The sequence below is a fragment of the Aotus nancymaae genome, unplaced genomic scaffold (genome assembly GCF_030222135.1).
Source record: "Aotus nancymaae isolate 86718 unplaced genomic scaffold, 86718_ANA_hifiasm-v0.15.2.pri h1tg000014l, whole genome shotgun sequence".
NCBI classification, from domain to species: Eukaryota; Metazoa; Chordata; class Mammalia; order Primates; family Aotidae; genus Aotus; species Aotus nancymaae.
The window spans coordinates 96,311,735-96,320,436 of NW_026988425.1; the positions used below are offsets into that span (position 1 = coordinate 96,311,735).

General features: G+C 32.5%; 1 non-coding gene across 1 annotated transcript; it reads left to right on the forward strand.

The window, feature by feature from the left end:
• Window positions 1-507: 507 nt before the first annotated feature.
• Window positions 508-671, forward strand: LOC135275070 (U1 spliceosomal RNA). Its single transcript, XR_010342783.1, has one exon. It is a non-coding gene; the product is annotated as a U1 spliceosomal RNA (small nuclear RNA).
• The last annotated feature ends 8,031 nt before the right edge of the window (window positions 672-8,702 follow it).

The window sequence follows — 8,702 nt, forward strand, 5'->3', positions numbered from 1 at the left end:
TCTTTTGTTTCATAGATTATTTATGTGTCTTTAAATTCTCTAGGGTTTTTGGAACTATATATTCCATTTTCTATTCTACTGCTTGTTATCTTTTAGTTTTTCGAAAACATTTTAAGCTTGCTTTTCCTATAATTTTACCCTCTCTACTAAAAGCCATTTTTAGTGTCCTGTCTTGTTTTAGCTTATTCTTTTTATTTCATATGGATGCTTTTGATCTCCATCCTCATCCTTTTTTTTGCTCTACTAACTTGTAACTCTCGATACATGAAAGCCATATATTACAGCAATTGTTAGAGAATACTGTATTCCAGATACTTTCTTCTGCACGTCACAATAGATCATCTCTTGAAGTATGCTGTTCCTCTAATCTTCATATTGGTTTTTGTATTTTTGTTCTCCAGTACTTGCTTAGCTCCATTTTTTTCCTCAATACTCATATTTGAATAATGTGAGATAATGATACCGGGGTAAATGTTTTTCATAGGTAAGAGTCAAAAGATTGCCTTTATATGTATCTGGCAGAGGAGATACCATGATCGTGAAAGTGGTTTTCCCAGGGTGAGGCTTATCCATTTTATTACAGATCTGCTGAACCCTGTGACTTCCCCAATTGTGGGAAACTTGACTCCATAATTTGTGGTAGTGGTGGCCTGCATTCATAATCTCCTCTCATACAAGTTTTTAAAAGACAAAAAAGTGTGTTTTCGGACCTACTGTTTATGCTTCAACAAATAATTGAAAAGAAACTTGATATATTCAACTCCAAGGTCAATTTTAGGTTTTAAGCAGGCTTTAAATGATTGCTTACCTCTTCTACTCTCCAAATCTTGCTTAGAGTTGTAGAATTTTATAGAATTATGTAAAAAATTAGAATTTCTACACTACTGTAAATTTTTATTAAAAAGATTGTCTCCAGCGAGTAAAGTATGATGACTAAACACCCTGCCATTCTTTTTTTTACCAAATTGTTATTTAGAATTTATATCTAATCGAAGAAAATCATGAGAGTGTGTGTGTGTGTGTGTGTGTTAGTGGAAGGTGTACACATGTGTGTGTTGGGTTAGTAGCCTGAATTGAAATACAGAACAGAACAGCCCCCAAGAAAGCAGAGGAATTTATGCCACAGTTCAGATTTGTATATTCTTTGAATCCGGCAACAGATGAGGGTTGAATGCATGTCTATCAACATTGCTTTCTAGATTATCCAGTGTAGTTCTGTGAAGCTGAATATATTATTGCCTAATGGACTTAGGTTTCAATAGCATTTTTTTTCCTTCAATCAAATTCCATCAGTCCTGTAATTTTTTTTTAAGTTCCTACAAGATTTTGACTTGTCTTTTAGCACTGAATTTCAAGTTATTGATGTTTTAAATCCTTTTTTATATCTTCCTGGTTATTTTGTGAGGAAGTAGAAGAGGATAACGAAGCCTCTTAATGAAGCCATTAAGCCTGCCTTCCCATGTTTATAATTATATCTACAATTATACTTATCTTCCTATTTCCAACCCTACATTTTTAAAATAAAAAGTCTAGGAAATAAAATTAAATATTAGATAACTGAAAAATATCTTCATGAAATGAATTGAAAATTCACAAAAGTTACATAGCAATGTGCTACTGCCCACTTAAAATGCTTAAATCAATCAAAAACAGTAGAATTAACTTATCTCCAATCATGCTTTCACTCACATGTCAATGATAGTGTGCTTCAGAAAGCCAGAAAGAATGTTGTTAACACTAAAACAAATAATGTCAGTACAACTGAAATGTGAATAACTGTGCAATACTAATTGGATTTATGTTCTCTAAAATACATCAAAAATATTGAAAAAATTATATATTATTTCATAAACATAAAAGGTAACTGAAAAAGAGATGCATGTCTAACATATTCTTGGTTTCAAGGATATATCTGAATATTTTCCAATGCATGATAAATTACGGCAAAAATAAATAAGCTTGGAGAGTTACTGAATCAGAACCTGTCTTCTAGGTGTTTTGGTATCATACTTTGAACATTGAATATATATTTCTACGGTTTTTGCTGCAATAATGAGATGAGTCACCTTTTTAAGTTTTTTTTATCTAAAATCAGCAAATAATAGCCAAAATAAAGAATCCCCAAACAATGTATGTCCAATAAATTACTGAAAATTTCTTTCAGAATGGTATTGCTTTAGAAATACAGCTCCCCTGAATCCTATTTCTTCAAACAGCCTTGCCATTGTACCAGATAGAGAGAGATAACACATGTAATTTGTGTCATGCTAAAACCTCAATATGCTTTTATAAAAATGGAAATCTTGCCCTCCCAGAAGACAGTAATAAATAACAGAAAAATTCAAAATAAGAATAATTAGGAAATCCTTTTTATTGTAATTCTTTCTAAATTTGTATTTAAATTAATTGCATATGTTATAATATTAAATAAATTTTTATTTAGATTTTATTTACAATTTAGAGATACAGGATTTATTTAAGGATGCACTACAGAATTCCTAGGTATAGCAGCCAATTATGTTTGTTGTTAACATAAAAGAATATTAACTTCTCAGATATTAGTATAGCTAACAGAGTAAAATGCATTATTTCTTGACAAATTTGATATATTGCAATGTTTTCTGAGTGCATCAAAATGAATAGACCATCAAAATAATTTTCAAATTTTTATTCATTCAAGTATGAATTTATATGTGCTATATTTTATTGGAACAGGTATATATTTCTGCATTTACCTTAAATTTAATGTTGACAGTAAAACACAATATTGTGATAGAAGTTGACAATAAATATCTTCTGTACCCAACTGGATTTTGACACACAATTAAGGAGAACCTCACAGTGTAATTTTCACGTAGATCAATAGATTCGCAGCACAATTCAGTCTCTGCTGATATAAATTAATGCCTTGTTTTAAATTAGTTCAAGTAAAGTGGGATTGCTCAAGCAACGTTCAGAAAAAAGGTCTTTCCGTAGCCAAGTTAAAGACTTTACAAAATAAAGATAAACATTTATGTATTAATCTGATCATGGATTAAAAAGAATTAGTTTCACACAGGTGGCTTTTTTTTAAAAGAAAGGATAACTTTATAACATAAACTGATAGATTGGTGGAAGCAAATCTATCTTATGCTGCAATAATGAGATAATGAGTCATCTTTTTTACTTTTCTATCTAAAATCAACAAATAATAGCCAAAATTTAAAGAATCCCCAAACAATGTATTTAAGGGTCTCAAAGGATCTATATCTCAGAAATTAAACTGTAGTAAAGATATTCTTTTACTTATTTCATATCCAAGTGTATATGACAATACCCATCTTCCCAAGCAAGATCATTTGGAATCATATGAGTAGAATATACCTCTTGTAAATATCTTCTTTCAATAATGTCCAAAAAATTATTGACAATTTATTTATGCTCATTTGAAAATGACTCCAAGGCCGGGCATGGTGGCTCACGCCTGTAATCCCAGCACTTTGGGAGGCTGAGGTGGGTGGATCACGAGGTCAAGAGATCGAGATCATCCTGACCAACATAGTGAAACCCTGCCTCTACTAAAAATACAAACATTAGCTGGTGTTTATATTCATGTTTTTTAAATCAAATTTGCGACATTTTCAGCCACTATTTTTCCAAATACTCTCTTTTCTTTTATCTCTCTTTCCTTCCAGAACTATTATAATGCACATGTTGATTTGCTTAACGGTACCCGATACATTTCTTAGGCTCTGTTCACTTTTCTTTAATCTTTTTTCTTTCTGTTTATCAGACTTGATAATTTCAATTTCAATTGTCCTAAACTCAGGTTCACTGATTCTTTATTCTGCCTGCTCAAATCTGTCTTTTAATCTCCTTAGTCAATTTTTATTTCAGTTATTGTGTTTTTCAGCTCTTGAATTTTTTTTTTGGTCCCTTTTTATGTTTTTAAAAAATCTCTTTGTTGATATTTCTATTTTGTTAATACACTTTTCTCTTAACTTTCTGCACATATGCCTTTGGTTCTTGAAGTAAGAACCTTTAAGACATTTTAAAGTCATTATCTAGTAGATCTACAATCAGGTTCTTTTCATGGCCGGTATCTGTTCACTTATTTTGTTCCTTTGAATGAGCCATATTTTCCTCTTTCTTGGCATGCTTTTTAATTTTTTGTTGAAAATGGAGATTTGAATCAAATAATCTGATAATTCTGGAAATCATATTTTTCCCTTTTCTTAGGTTTGCTGTTTTTTAAAATTCTTTTTTGTTTATGCTTTCTAGTTCTTAATTGTTGCAATCTTCTTTGTGCTCAGAATTAGACTGACATCTAAACTTACAATATTCTCAAGTTCTTTTCTGAGGGTGAATCTTTCCCTGGACATGCATAATCACTTTTAATTTTTCCCCCATATATGCAGTTGCGTTCTGAATGGCCCAATCTTTAATGTATGGAGCTCTAAATGGAAAAAAGGAGAATAATGAAAGTAGAGAAGAGTTCTGTCCCTTTAAATCTCCTGGAAGTAATGTTAGCAGAAGGGAGGGGCTTTAATAATAGAGGGATGTGCAAAAGCAATACACCCACATTGTTGTTGGGACCTCTGTGATCAAATGCAGCAATAAGCAATCACAGCACAGATCCTTGATATTTGGAGAACACATTAATTTTTTTTTTGCTTACCCTGGCTCCAACAAGCTTTTTGTGAGCTGCTTTCAGCACTCATACACAGCTGCCTGTCATAAAATTAATTGCAATTTGCTGTCCAAGTCTTTCCCTGGAAGTTACAAGCCTTCAGTAGAACCCAGAGTTACAAAAAATTATATGAGACAGATTCTTCCAGTGTAATTATTGTTCAGATATGGAGACAGATTTTTGGTGCTTCCCACTGTGCCATCTTCCCAGTCCCATAATGTACAGTTAGTTTTCAAAACAGTTATATGAAAGAGGTATGTGGAGATTGAGGCAAAGAAATGCTCCGTAGATTGACCAAGGTTTCATATTCGGTTGCAGAGCTGGGATTTAAATCCAGCAGGTCTGACTCCTGAACCCACACTGTTAACCACCATGCTATACAATCTCTCTCTATGACTCTTCATGTCCTCTGTGGCCCTCTATGATAATATACTTTGTACTTTATTAATTAGTACTAAAAAACTGAAGTTACATTTACATTTTTAATTGTATACATTTTAATTGCACACTTGTGTTTTAAAAGACTATACAAAAATGCTTAGTGACTACTTCAAAGTCTGGCTGTGAAGGCTATAGGAAATTCTCATTCAATTGAGCAATAAGTCTTTCTTGTTAAGAATATGAAAGTTGTGAAATCTGTTTATTTTCTGTTTTCTTTGAATTTTTTCATGTGTCAGCTGTAATGTTGTTTGAATCAAAGACATTTGATTACCATCTATGTTCTCCCCTGAAACTGAATGGAGAGCTTTGAGGAAGATTGGCAGGCTTGCATAATGGATTATTTTGACATTTGCAAAGTATTGCAATAGGAGAGAACTTATAACTCCTCTGCTGTAGGTTGTAAAAGCACAATTTAGTGCCAGACTTGATAGCGGTTTCAGAACTTTTTGCTTCACCAAGTATTGGTTCCCCAAAAAGTCCAATCCACCATCTCTTTCTATTCTAGAAGGCAGCCCTATTGGGTAGATAGTATAAAAGTCTGTAATAGTTATTCTTCCATATAAAAAAGATTCTCTTTTTTGTAAGTGCTTTTAGCAGAAAACAAGGTATATATATTCATTGTTTAGAACGGAAAAAAGGCAATTCAGCCTTTTTATAATTTACCCATCCCTCCTTAGTGGAACTATCACTTGATTTTGTATGAAAGTGTTGGGAGTAAGAAGGCAGGAAAATCATGTGATGTATCATTCATTCTTTCCCATTTTCTCAGCAGTTACACTGACGGTGCTTCTTAATTTTAACATTTTTCTGCTGCTTCATATTTGGTCACAAATCATATTACCAAAGCCTGTCATAAAAAATTCTGTGAAATTTTAAATGCCAACTCCCTAAGCTATATAAAGTTTTTCCAGTTTCAATATCAATGTGATAAATTATATTGTCAAACACTTTTTGATACTTGATGATATAAACAGCTTTCAAAAACTCTGATGATTTAGGATTGATTACCTACAAGTTCTCTTGACTAGCACAATATTCCTAACTAGTTCATTTTCAGAAAAAGTATTTCTCTAATGGATCAGAAAAAAATTGTTCCCCACATTCTATTCCAGGCCATCGCAGGAAGTAGAAAAATTGTTTGTATCCAAAATAATAGAGGTTATAAGGCAAAGTTTTTGCAAACATATTGCCAACATGTATGTCTGAATGTTGAACAAGCCCTTTTTCCTTATAGATAAAATCATACTACTTTTGCTATTTTTGTATATCCATCTTAATGAATAGCAGCAACATATCCTATCATTTCCAGATGAAACATATGTTTTCTAGTTGTTGAATGATGAATGGCCTATAGTCCATAATATATTTCCCTCCTCGAGAAAGTAACCAGCCAAGGGAAATATTTCATTCCTGAGTCTAAGCAAAATGTTGAAAAAAATCACCATGAATGGTGGGAATCTAGCAGGAGGCAGAGAACTGTGAGAACAATGGTGCTAGAAAACAGAAGATTTTAAGGAATAAAAAAAAAGTTGGTCATCAGACAATGTAGTCTAATAGTTCAGATCATAAATATATTTGAAATATTTCCCCAGATCAAAATATGGCTTCTTTTTTTTTGAGATGGAGTCTTCCTCTGTCCCTAAGGCTGGAATACAGTGACGTGACCTTGGCTCACTGCAACCTTCACCTCTTGGGTTCAAGTGACTCTCCTGCCTCAGCCTCCCGAGTAGCTGGGACTACAGGCACATGTCACAACTCCCAGCTAATTTTTGCATCTTTAGTAGAGACAGGGTTTCACCATGTTGGCCAGGCTGTGCTTGAACTCCTGATCTCAGGTGATCCACCTGTCTAGGCCTCCCAAAGTGGTGGGATTACAGGTGTGAGCCACCACGCCCAGCCAAAATATGTCTTAAATGTTCACACCATATATATGCATATGTAATGCACATATTATTTTGATGGATTCTTAAAAGTATTATTATATATTATAATAATCACATGATTGGAGTAAGAAGAATTGAGATCCTAGAACTTTGTCCTGAACTGGTTATTAATCTACACCTGAAGGATTTCGATAATAACCTGGGCATACTGTTGTCTATCTCAAAGGGCAGTTGTGAATATTAAGTGGGAGAGATTATTCAAAAGGCGCCCATCAGAAAAATAGCCAATAGGAAACTCTTGAATAAACTTTTGTGCCTTTTCCCTGCCCCATTATTAATAATGTCACATTATAAACATTAAGTATTTTAGTGGCACACATTTTTAAGAATATTGCTTCTGATGCTGTTATATACATAAGGAAAGAGCTTAGTAAAATGGAAGAAAAAATATTCATACATCTGTGGCTATCTCTCTGAGCCAAATGGTTTAAGCAGGTGGCTCATAACTGTGAGACTACTTAAAATTAATAGTATCAATGTGCTGATAATAATCCACTGTTGATTAAGAAATTTGTATGTGCACAAAAGGTCTATGTGGCATTTGTTATGCAAGTTTAGAAATTCAATTTTTACCTTTTCCTCATGACAATTTTTTTTATATATATATAGAGAGATGTGACCTTAAGATCACTCAAAAGTAGGTTGTATATTTTCTTCTAATAGTGACTTCATAATAGCTTGTGAACATAGAAAGTTAAGATGCCAAGTTGCATTGCTTAATACAAAAGAGACAATTTTATCTAAAAAGGCACACATTGTCACCTGATCTAGTTTTTAGAGAACTTCAGTCCCCACTAAAATGAATGAAATGTTCTCATGACTATTGTGAAGAAATGTACCTGTAGAACATAATTTTTACATTTTTAAATTTTAAATATTGGAGAGCATCACCAAATTGTTCTTGTAATCAGCAGGTTGATCTGATGCATAACTCTGCCTCAGGGTCAAAATATTCAAACCTCATCAATATAAAGAACGCTTATGTTATTATTTTCTATACAATGCCAGTTAAACTAATTGTCTATTAGGTTGTTGATGTAAAACTTGAAAAGGAAGATGCTAGAACATAGTCCAGTTTTATACAGTTTAGAATTTGTAGTAGTGTTAAACAGCTCTTGAAGATTTTTTAAGCAACTGAGATTATCTAACAATTATACATTAATGAACTCCTGTTTAAAAGATCCAAGATAGATAAGGGTAATCAATAATATGGTTGTATTTTTCATTTATTTCATAGGTTAAATGATATAGAATAAAAATAATAATGACAGCTCTCACTTATAAATTTACTATAGGTCAAGCATTGTGTTCTTTATGGATATTATTCATTTAATATTTAACATATCTCTGTAAGAGATGGAGGACATTATTAATATTTTTAAACAGTGAAACTTAAGCCTGGATCACAAAAGGAGTTTGCCAAAATTTTACTTTTCTAATTTAACTGGAATGCAGTTTGTATACATTAAAATGGCAGGATTGTATAAAAGCCTAATTCTAGTACCAATGGATTCTTAGAATTAATAGTGCTTGTGTGTCTTAATGAATATCACCTTTTCCTCATCCCTCTCACTTTTACTGGCATGAAAATTGAGAACTAAATAACTCCTAAAATCCCATCATAAATCAAACAACTTACATCTAAATGC